The sequence below is a fragment of the Bubalus bubalis genome, chromosome 12, assembly GCF_019923935.1.
Source record: "Bubalus bubalis isolate 160015118507 breed Murrah chromosome 12, NDDB_SH_1, whole genome shotgun sequence".
Lineage (NCBI taxonomy): Eukaryota > Metazoa > Chordata > Mammalia > Artiodactyla > Bovidae > Bubalus > Bubalus bubalis.
The window spans coordinates 40,853,120-40,865,541 of NC_059168.1; the positions used below are offsets into that span (position 1 = coordinate 40,853,120).

Here is a 12,422-nt window from a genome sequence, read left to right on the forward strand (position 1 = left end):
AGAATCATATCCTTGGATTTTAGTTGTTGGCTATTCATTTACAACCAACTCATATTTCTGAAACATTTGTAACTACTACTGGCTGGGAGATGTAGAGACTAACAAAAATGGATAAAAATAGTGCTTGCTTTCAAGATGCTTACTATCTGAATTGACCAGAGACAAATTTGCAAACAGCTAAAACCAATTAGCAATTAGGCAGACTAAATATATATGAGATTTGAGACTCCGAACCTTTAAATGTATAGCTAGAAGCATTCACAGGTAATTGGTCCATGAGCACGCAGAGACAATATGGCTAGGTTCCACAGTTTTCTCAATGAAATGAAATTCTGCGAGCTGCCCTCTTGGTTTCCCAAGCTTGTGGACTTCGAATTAGCAACACAGAATACTTGTGTCTTGAATAGAGAGTGCAGACGAGGTCATTACTATCCATTCTTGCTATTCAGAGTTTTGTCAACAGTCTAGTAGCATTAGCATCTTCTTGGAGGTTATTATTAATGCAGAATCTCAGACCTAACTTCAGAATCCTTGTTTTTAACAAGCGATGCACATGTGTGTTAAAGTTTGAAAAGCAATACCTTGGAGTCTAATCCTTAGACTATTATATCTCTAGGGTGAACTTAGATCATGGTGGTTCACAAATTACCAGGAATCTCAGACGGGGTGTACTGGATTCCAAACCTTATGATCAATCCTTCTTCATTAAAAGCTATTTATTTACTTTCTATACTCTGCATTGTTGCCAAAAAGATTAAGGTAGCCTACAAAATATATGTAATATAGTACTTTAAAGAGAATAATAATAGTAACAACAAGAATAATGGTATTATTGGAAATAAAGGTAAAGGGAAAATATGATAAGAGAAAGAAGTCACGGGAAAAGGAGGTACACAAACTCCATGCACAGAGATCCAGTGTCCACGTCTTCTTTCGCAATAAAAAAGATCATTGAGTGAGGTGGGAATTATGCTAGTCAATACCACCTGTATAATATCCCAATGAGATAATATCCCCATGGGGATATAATATCCCCATGAGATAGTCTTCCAAAATTTAGTGCCAGGGAAATCTTCATCTAATTTGAAGAACTGCTCTGTTCCTGTCTTTATGATGATAAAGCTTATATAAATTACCATGTTTATTTCTTTCCTTAACTGCCAGGGAGCACAGGGCCAAATTTTATGACAATCATTGAAACTATTTAACCTTCACAACTGGAATAGTTCCCTTTTCTTTCTTGTAATACTGAAGACCATTTAAATCTTATAGTATACATACAAAATATATATAATATTTTAACTCAGTTCAAATAACTTTTGGAAAGGATTTTTGGTAATGAATAATGACTCTTGTTCAAAAAAGCAGAGACATTTCTTTGCCAACAAAGGTCCATCTAGTCAAGGCTATGGTTTTTCCAGTAGTCACGTATGGATGTGAGAGTTGGACTATAAGGAAAGCTGAGCACCGAAGAATTGGTGCTTTTGAACTGTGGTGTTGGAGAAGACTTTTGAGAGTCCCTTGGACTGCAAAGAGATCCAACCAGTCCATCCTAAAGGAAATCAGTCCTGAGTATTCATTGGAAGGACAGATGTTGAAGCTGAGACTCCAATACTTTGGCCACCTGATGCAAAGAGTTGACTCATTTGAAAAGATCCTGATGCTGGGAAAGATTGAAGGCAGGAGGAGAAGGGGACGGCAGAGGATGAGATAGTTGAATGGCATTATGGACTCAATGGATATGAGTTTGGGTAAACTCTGGGAGTTGGTGATGGGCAGGGAGGCCTGGCGTGCTTCAGTCCATGGGGTCGCAACGAGTAGGACAACTGAGTGACTGAACTGAAGGACTATTGTATCAACATCTAATCAGTCAACATATATTGTTTATATTCTGTGTGATGTAAGAAATGATGAATAACCTAACTCTACACCTAAAGCAACTAGAAAAGGAAGAAATGAAGAACCCCAGGGTTAGTAGAAGGAAAGAAATCTTAAAACTTAGAGCAGAAATAAATGCAAAAGAAACAAAAGAGATCATAGCAAAAATCAACAAAACCAAAAGCTGGTTTTTTGAAAGGATAAATAAAATTGACAAACCATTAGCCAGACTCATCAAGAAACAAAGGGAGAAAAATCAAATCAATAAAATCAGAAATGAAAATGGAGAGATCACAACAGACAACACAGAAATACAAAGGATCATAAGAGAGTACTATCAACAATTATATGCCAATAAAATGGACAACATGGAAGAAATGGACAAATTCTTAGAAAAGTACAACTTTCCAAAACTCAATCAGGAAGAAATAGAAAATCTTAACAGACCCATCACAAGCACAGAAATTGAAACTGTAATCAAAAATCTTCCAGCAAACAAAAGCCCAGGTCCAGACGGTTTCACAGCTGAATTCTACCAAAAATTTAGAGAAGAGCTAACACCTATCCTGTTCAAACTCTTCCAGAAAATTGCAGAGGAAGGTAAACTTCCAAACTCATTCTATGAGGCCACCATCACCCTAATACCAAAACCTGACAAAGATCCCACAAAAAAAGAAAACTACAGGCCAATATCACTGATGAACATAGATGCAAAAATCCTTAACAAAATTCTAGCAATCAGAATCCAACAACACATTAAAAAGATCATACACCATGACCAAGTGGGCTTTATCCCAGGGATGCAAGGATTCTTCAATATCCGCAAATCAATCAATGTAATATACCACATTAACAAATTGAACAATAAAAACCATATGATTATCTCAATAGATGCAGAGAAAGCCTTTGACAAAATTCAACATCCATTTATGATCAAAACTCTCCAGAAAGCAGGGATAGAAGGAACATACCTCAACATAATCAAAGCTATATATGACAAACCCAAGCAAACATTATCCTCAATGGTGAAAAATTGAAAGCATTTCCTCTAAAGTCAGGAACAAGACAAGGGTGCCCACTTTCACCATTACTATTCAACATAGTTTTGGAAATTTTGGCCACAGCAATCAGAGCAGAAAAAGAAATAAAAGGAATCCAAATTGGAAAAGAAGAAGTAAAGCTCTCACTGTTTACAGATGACACGATCCTCTACATAGAAAACCCTAAAGACTCCACCAGAAAATTACTAGAACTAATCAATGACTATAGTAAAGTTGCAGGATATAAAATCAACACCCAGAAATCCCTTGCATTCCTATACACTAATAATGAGAAAACAGAAAGAGAAATTAAGGAAACAATTCCATTCACCATTGCAATGGAAAGAATAAAATACTTAGAAATATATCTACCTAAAGAAACTAAAGACCTATATATAGAAAACTATAAAACACTGGTGAAAGAAATCAAAGAGGACACTACTAGATGGAGAAATATACCATGTTCATGGATTGGAAGAATCAATATAGTGAAAATGAGTATACTACCCAAAGCAATTTATAGATTCAATGCAATCCCTATCAAGCTACCAACGGTATTCTTCACAGAGCTAGAACAAATAATTTCACAATTTGTATGGAAATACAAAAAACCTCGAATAGCCAAAGCTGTCTTGAGAAAGAAGAATGGAACTGGAGGAATCAACCTACCTGACTTCAGGCTCTACTACAAAGCCACAGTTATCAAGACAGTATGGTACTGGCACAAAGACAGAAATATAGATTAATGGAACAAAACAGAAAGCCCAGAGATAAATCCACACACATATGGACACCTTATCTTTGACAAAGGAGGCAAGAATATACAATGGATTAAAGACAATCTCTTTAACAAGTGGTGCTGGGAACTCTGGTCAACCACTTGTAAAAGAATGAAACTAGAACACTTTCTAACACCATACACAAAAATAAACTCAAAATGGATTAAAGATCTCAACGTAAGACCAGAAACTATAAAACTCCTAGAGGAGAACATAGGCAAAACACTCTCTGACATACATCACAGCAGGATCCTCTATGACCCACCTCCCAGAATATTGGAAATAAAAGCAAAAATAAACAAATGGGACCTAATTAACCTTAAAAGCTTCTGCACATCAAAGGAAACTATTAGCAAGGTGAAAAGGCAGCCTTCAGAATGGGAGAAGATAATAGCAAATGAAGCAACTGACAAACAACTAATCTCGAGAATATACAAGCAACTCCTACAGCTCAACTCCAGAAAAATAAATGACCCAATCAAAAAATGGGCCAAAGAACTAAATAGACATTTCTCCAAAGAAGACATACAGATGGCTAACAAACACATGAAAAGATGCTCAACATCACTCATTATCAGAGAAATGCAAATCAAAACCACTATGAGGTACCATTTCACACCAGTCAGAATGGCTGCGATCCAAAAGTCTACAAGTAATAAATGCTGGAGAGGGTGTGGAGAGAAGGGAACCCTCTTACACTGTTGGTGGGAATGCAAACTAGTACAGCCACTATGGAGAACAGTGTGGAGATTCCTTAAAAAACTGGAAATAGAACTGCCTTATGATCCAGCAATCCCACTGCTGGGCATACACACTGAGGAATCCAGAAGGGAAAGAGACACGTGTACCCCAATGTTCATCGCAGCACTGTTTATAATAGCCAGGACATGGAAGCAACCTAGATGTCTATCAGCAGATGAATGGATAAGCAAGCTGTGGTACATATACACAATGGAGTATTACTCAGCCATTAAAAAGAATACATTTGAATCCGTTCTAATGAGGTGGATGAAACTGGAGCCTATTATACAGAGTGAAGTAAGCCAGAAAGAAAAACACCAATACAGTATACTAATGCATATATATGGAATTTAGAAAGATGGTAACAATAACCCTGTGTACGAGACAGCAAAAGAGACACTGATGTATAGAACAGTCTTTTGGACTCTGTGAGAGAGGGAGAGGGTGGGAAGATTTGGGAGAATGGCATTGAAACTTGTAAAATATCATATATGAAATGAGTTGCCAGTCCAGGTTCGATGCACGATACTGGATGCTTGGGGCTGGTGCTCTGGGACGACCCAGAGGGATGGAATGGGGAGGGAGGAGGGAGGAGGGTTCAGGAAGGGGAACACATGTATACCTGTGGCGGATTCATTTTGATATTTGGCAAAACTAATACAATTATGTAAAGTTTAAAAATAAAATAAAATTAAAAAAAATAAACAAGGTAAAAAAAATAAAATGCTAAATATTAAAAAAAAAAAAAAAAGGAAATGATGAATGATGACTTTTCTATACCACTAAGCCAAGTGGGTTGCTCACATCCTGTTAATCAAACCCTAATTCAGTTAGTTTGAGCACTGAGGTATGAGCCTTGAAAGGTGAATTCTAAGAGAGAGGAAGGATATGATCAAGGAATGAAAATGTTGAAAGCCATACATAAAGAAATGAGTGAATACAATGTTGAACAAATTCAGACATATAGTTGTGTATAGTACCCACTAATTAATCTCTATAGATCAACTCCCATGGTGTGCTTATGTCCAACCCACAGAGGTTGGATGCCACCAGCTGAGTCTGCCATTTTCAGTGTAAAAAAGGGGGTACATCCACCAACCAGAATAGAGTCCTACAAGTGGTTATCTCTCCTGCATAAAGATGTGTTCTTATGGGTGGCTGTGGCCATGGCCATGGAAAGAGGGAGTTAGACTACCAAGTACTGTGCCCAGTTGCAATCCCATCCATCTTAATACTTGTACATTGCCATGAAACTTCCATTCATTTAAGCATTTGGGTCTAAATTAAATATAGATTGAGCAACATCATTGTTTTCACTATTTTTCTGCATTCACTCTTTGGATGAATAAAATGTTTGTGATAGATTTTGTGGTATGGAGAGGGGATTAAGGTTGAAAAGCTTGAGGGCTTTGGAGAAAAAAGGAGAGTGGTGAAGGACGTGGTGTTGAGAGATAGGAGGAGGAGAAATGAGAATTTTCTTATTAAGTACTTTCTGACCTTCCAGATCAGAAAGTGTTAGTAGGTTTCTCTTATTTACCTATTTCTTATTTATTTATTTGTTTGTTTTTCTTGTTTGCAAGGCGGTTGTTTGTCAGGTGGACAGAGGATTTTTCAGAAAGAATCTCAACAACCTCAATACAGATCTACTTTTCTTATATCTGTATATTTCCGACTCAGTTTTGTAAGTTAAGTTTTGGGAATCAGTCTTCATTTTAGATTTTTTTTTTTTTTGCTTGTAGCCAATTGTGTTAAATATTAATGTAATTGAAACTATCTTTTTTAAAACCTGTAAATAATTCAATTTTGCTTTCCCTAGTATTGACCCTTAAAGAATACTAATTTCAAAATATTAATAATATAATACACAGAGTAATAATAATGCAACACACATCAAAACTATGAGTTTAAGATCACATATGTGATCTGTGAAAAGGATATACAGCATTTTCCTGTATACTTTTTATATGAATAATTACTAGTGTGTCTGCGTGGACAGAGGAGCCTGGTGGGCTGTTGTCCATGGGGTTTCAAGAGTCAGACATGACTTAGTGACTAAACCACCACCACTTTACATAATAAATACTGAGTAATTTGGCTTTATTTTTTTTTATATTACATTGTAATGATCTTTTATTTTCATTGTAGAATTTTAATTAAATGTCATTATTTTACTGAAGGTCCAGTATTAACATTGTTAATGCATGTTTCATGACGTTCAGGTTTCTTGAAAGTTGTAAATACAACTGTAAGCCAAATCTATATAGAAGTCTTACAACTATTGTTATTTCCACTGTTGAATAATATTTATTTTATAATTAATGGTTGTCACACTTGTCATGTTTTGCCTTGTTATACCTTGAATGTTTTTCAGTTTTCATTAATTTTTGTAGTATTGATGCCCTACTCTCTCATTTTATTTGTTAATGATGAAATATGATAATCTTTATTTAATTATGTCTTATTGGACAAGAGCTTCTCAATCTGGGCTGCACAGTAGAAACACCTGGGGGAGCTTTTAAAAATCCAATAGTCCATGCCACACCCCAGATTAAGTTAGAATCTCTGGGGTTTGGACCCAGGTATCAGAATTTTTTAAACTTCCCCAGCTGGTTTGGGGAACCAGTAGATGGGACAGAAAAGCACATTTGCTCTGAACCACTTCTGATGGCCCTTAGTAGATTCTGCAAAAGATTCCATGCCTCAGGCTTCATGCCCATTTGGTGTGTTTCTGTCCTGCTTCCTAAATCAATTTCAAGCCAATAGTAGTTTGAAACAGTGTAGAAGACAGAGGATGTATTTTAGAGCAAGTCTTACCTAACAGAGTCATTGGGTTCTTACGGTACATGGAATTCCAAGCTTTGGGTCTGTTTTCAGGCATAATTGATTGCATCTGAAGTTCATTATCAGTGCTCTGTTTATGAAATACCCAAATAAGCATTCCACTGAATTAATATTCAGCTCTGAAATTGAGTCTGCTATTCAGAGATCATGTTTGTGAACCCACAGGGCAGGCATATATACAGGAAAGAAAATAGAAGCAGATACATTGATTTATATATAGCACTTTTCCTGGAAGCCCAGAAGAATTGGTTAGTCTAGGTTAGTGCTAAGAGTCCTCAAATTGGGGGCGGAAGCCTGAACTTTCCCTCTACCTCTGTGTCTGCTTCTGCCTGAAGATTCTGTCATCTTTATTGTGCAGACAGTTAAAAATGTAAAATCAGGTGAGATTGATTTCTCCTCTCTTCACCGCCCACATTTTTTTTTTTTAAGTGCAGATTCTCTGGATAAATATCCTTAAGTAAGAAAGTTTAAGTGCCTCCCCTGACAGTTACAAATAATTTTATACAATAGGCAGACAGACAAATTGTGCTGATTGTCTGTATTTCTTTAAAAAAAAAAAAGAGGAGAGAGGGAGAGAAAGTCTGGCCTGGAGACTAGAGTAAATCACAAAAGTGATCTCAAGTGAACAGAGATAGATTTCTGGAATACGGTGTGCAATGAAACCACTGACCTCTTATACATGGGTTCATGTCTTTTTCTACAGAAACAGATGGGTAATAGCATAATGCCGAAATCATGCTCTACATAATATGGACCTAGTGATTGCAGACCTGATTGCTTGCCATATGGTTGCTGAAGGGTTGAAGAGAAAATGGGATGATATGCAAACCCTTAAAAGCAACATTTTTATTGAATGGCCATTACATTAAAACCCAAACTCTGCAAATGAAGGCAAGAACTGTGATGAATAATGATGAAATAACGAAGTGATAAAAGCAGCAGCAGCGTCGTATGTATTTGGTTTTCGATATGCAAACTCAGGGCAGACTTATTTTTGTCCCTTTGCCTAGCATTATTATGAGCATTAGGAGGTGAGGTGGTGGGACATAAATGCCTTTAGGGCAGAAATACTGTATCTGTGGAACATTGCCGCATTCACTAGGTCAAAGAAAGAAGAAAATAATCACTTGTCCCAGAGGAACTGAATTTGACTCAAAAGCTACCAGCAGTACGTGCCTAACCTCTGTGAAGTTCAGTCTATCAGCAAGAAGCTCGTAATAAAAGCCTGGTTGAGAGTCCAGTGTGATAATGCAAAATGAAGATGCTTGTTTACTTTTTGCCTTTGAATTTCCTCCTGCAGATTTTGCTGTCGCTTCACTGCTGGCAAGCAGGTGGACGAGGAAAGGTGGATGCGGTTTCCCAGAGTGTATTACAGTTCAGCTGAGCAGCTGTGATCTGCTTTGCTCTGAGTTTTGTTTTTATTGGGTTACCAGGAACAGATAGGATTTTTTTTTCTTCTTTAAAGAAATGTATTTTATTAGTTGGCTTCACATTTGCATACTCTTCATTTCCTGTCTCCTTAATAAATGTTTTTCAATCATGTAAAAATCATAAGAATTTGCGTTCTTAGAAATGGAACTCAAATCCATTAAACTAAACCCACTAAGAGTGTGTGGAGGGTAATGAGGTGAGAGGTAAAAATTCAGTCCTTCAGTGAGAAATCTGAAGCATCTAATTTTATTTTAGCATGTCAGAGCTACTGATCAGGACCAAACCACCAAACTTAGTATATATTATTTTGTTCATAAATGTGTGGGGATTTGGAGAATTATATTTCCCAGTGCTTACCTAAGAAGGGTTAGTCTTCAAGAAATGTGTGGGCTTTTTTAAGCCCACAAATAGCAACTTACTGTGAATTAACCTCCTTATTAAACTCTATTTTTTCAGTTCCTAAGTTGTAAACTGTAGAGTGAGCAGTCGGAGTAGTTGTTTTTGCTTTCCTTACATCTCATTTCTTCTGAACAAGTCTTCTGCTTTAATTAATATTTCCAGAAGCAGAAAAGTTCCATGAGAGTTTTCAAGTTCAAGTTGGAAAGGGTTTGAGGCCTGTTGTATAAACATTGTTCTTGCCCATTGTTTATAAAAAGTTTATTTGGAGGAAGAGGTTGATGGCTAATATGAGGTTTCAGGCTGTTCTTTGGTTTACCTTGATTCTTGTCCTGAGTTGTAAGTATTATTAAGAGTTGATTTGTCGTGGTGGAACTGTTAGATCCACTCTCAAGCTTAGTGATAGCTTAGTTCAGGGCTTCTCAAACTGGAGGGCCAGTTAAAGCACAAAGCCCTGCACCCCTCCCCTAGAATTTCTGATTCAGTGGATCTCTACAGGCTGGATTGTAATTGACATTTCTCACAATTTCCCAGTTGCTATTTTATGCTACTGATCCCTGAGATGATGCCTTGAGAAGAACTAGTTATGTTTTTAGCATCTAGGGGTCATGCAGAAACCTTAGCACCATAAAAATTACTGATTTGAGCATGGAAAGAGTATCGTGTTGTTGTTTAGTTGCTAAGTCATAACCGATTCTTTTGCTCTGACTCTTGTGACCCCATGGACCATAGCCCGTCAGCCTTCTCTGTCCATGGGATTTTCTAGGCAAGAATACTGGAGTGGGTTGCCATTTCCCTCTCCAGGGGATCTTCCTGATCCAAGGATTGAACCTGTGTCTTCTGCATTGCAGGCAGATTCTTTACCACTGAACCACCAGGGAAGCCCAGAAAAAGTTTTGCAAAACTTCAATTTATTTGATGTTTTAAACCTAACAGCCTGCACACCTAAGGCAAGTAATGAAGCCACACTGAGAAGGAACAAGATAACTTTGTCCCAAGTAGGAGTGGAGGTAGAGGTAGAGTCATGTTAGCCCCCTTGAGCTGGAACCGCATTTCTTCACTGCTGAAAGCAATCAGCTAGGTCTGCATCCTGTGACAGTAGCCATCGCTTAGGTTTGGTAGCTGAGACCTGTGCACCTTTGAAATCTCATTTGCTTTTGCAGGAAGAGTAAGAGTTTCTATAGCAGTGCTCAAAGAATTCCCCTCCACTTAAATGAATCCTGGCATTTCATCAGCCTCATTGTTTTTATTGCTTTCTGTGTCCTAAAGACATATGACAAGCATAGTATAGTATTTAAGACATTTTATGTATGGCAACAGAGTCTCCCCTCCACCTAGTGATGAGAAGCATTTTCTTCCTGCCTAAAAAGCTGATTTTTATACAGCTTGACTAGTGTCATATCTCCTGTGTGGCAGAAATAAGTTTTGCATAACTTTTAAGAGCCCAGGCTGACCTATTTAACAGATACCCGGTGCTACATAATGTATTTAGGTCAAGTATTGTGTTTGAGCTCGTCATCACTCTTGTACCAGGCTTGCTCTCTGTGAAAACCTCAGGTATATCACAGATATAGATGTAGGCCAAGAGATGTTGCCTGATATCAAAATGTAATAAATCTCTATATAGCATAATTATCATGTCACCCAATCTTACCATCAGAGTTAAAAAGGAATCTAAGATTTTAATGAAATATCTGCCCTACTGGTTTTACTTGAAGGCATTCACAATGCTGCTATTAACACGGTGCTGTGACTGGGAACCTGGAAAGCTTCGGTGCAGTTAAAATGCTTTCGAAATGTCATTTCTATTTGGAATGCTTTTCTTTAAAAATTAAAAGAAAATGGTGGTCTGCTATCATTTGGAGGTAACTTCTTACTGAAGTGGAATGATTAAGTTTTGACACATGTCTCTCAGGGTTGGGATTTTTTTTTCCCTAGCAGAGATTTCTCAGGTAAAGGTTGAAGCCTGAATACGGGCAGTGTCATTATCCTAATATGTTGGAAGATGAATCCATCCATCTTATAACAATACCTCATTGCCTCCGAGGATCTTAAATTGTATAAAAGTACATGGAAATTTGAAATGAGATGTTGAGAAAATGCAATTCAAATTTTTTTCAAAGCTAGCTTTTAACATGTATTTATCTGATACATTCCCTCTGTATAAATGGAGAGTGTTGATGATTTTTTTTTTACAGAATTGGTGCGAATAGTATCTTTTTTTTATTTTTGGTTTTCACGCTGCTCTTCCTGTCCTCTGAGATACTTAAACACGTGGTTTTTTTTTTTTTAATTTTATTTTATTTTTAAACTTTACAGTATTGTATTGGTTTTGCCAAATATCAAAATGAACACGTGTTTTAAGCTTCAGGTCAGCCACATCTGGAGAGGATAAGAAGAAAAGCTTCTCATTAATTCATTAGCTTTGGTATGTAAGACACTGTTATTCCCATTTTCTTAGTCACAAACTAAGATCCACTTGCCTCTGAGTGTAAATCCATTATCTACCATAGGTTGGAAGTCAGCTCTCCTGCCTTATCCTGTAGTTATACCTTGGCTGTAGTACCAAGGCTGTAAAATCAGTGGGTCTCAACCCTGGCTGCTGGAGAAGGCAATGGCACCCCATTCCAGCACTCTTGCCTGGAAAATCCCATGGACAGAGGAGCTTGGTAGGCTGTAGTCCATGGGGTTGCTAAGAGTCGAACACGACTGAGCAACTTCACTTTCACTTTTCATTTTCATGCATTGGAGAAGGAAATGGCAGCCCACTCCAGTGTTCTTGCCTGGAGAATCCCAGGAACGGGGTAGCCTGGTGGGCTGCCGTCTATGGGGTCGCACAGAGTCGGACATGACTGAAGCAACTTAGCAGCAGCAGCAGCAAACCTGGCTGCACATTAGAGTCACCTGGGGAGCTTTAAAAAAAAAAACACCAGTGCCTGGGCCCCACCCCACCCCATTAACTCAGCATCCCTGGGGACGAAGCCTGGGCAAGGATTTTTTTTAAAGCTCCCAAGGTGATTCCAATTGTGCAGCCAGGGTTGAGAACCACAGTTAAAAATTAAACAGCATATAAGATCACATATGTTGTTTAAACAATGCATATGTTGTTTAAAATTAAACAACATATACATTCTTAGTGACTGAACAACAGCAACACAAGATCACCCTCATCTATATAGGAATCCCCTTTCAGCATCCACAACTCTAGTTACAAATGGCTATTCTTAAACAAGTGAAAATTCATTATATACGTGGAAGGAAAGAGAATCCGTGGTATGAAACTCCTTTTGTAACCTACTTACACAGAGAATAAGGT

The 12,422-nt window shown here is 37.6% G+C and overlaps 1 long non-coding RNA gene across 1 annotated transcript in view; it reads left to right on the forward strand.

Moving 5' to 3' along the window:
- The first annotated feature begins 7,130 nt into the window (after positions 1–7,130).
- The window catches only part of LOC112578057, a 274,039-nt gene continuing 268,747 nt past the window's right edge, over positions 7,131–12,422 (forward strand). Inside the window, exon 1 of the long non-coding RNA XR_006639792.1 lies at positions 7,131–7,659. This is a non-coding gene — a long non-coding RNA (uncharacterized LOC112578057). The remainder of the gene's footprint in view (positions 7,660–12,422) is intronic.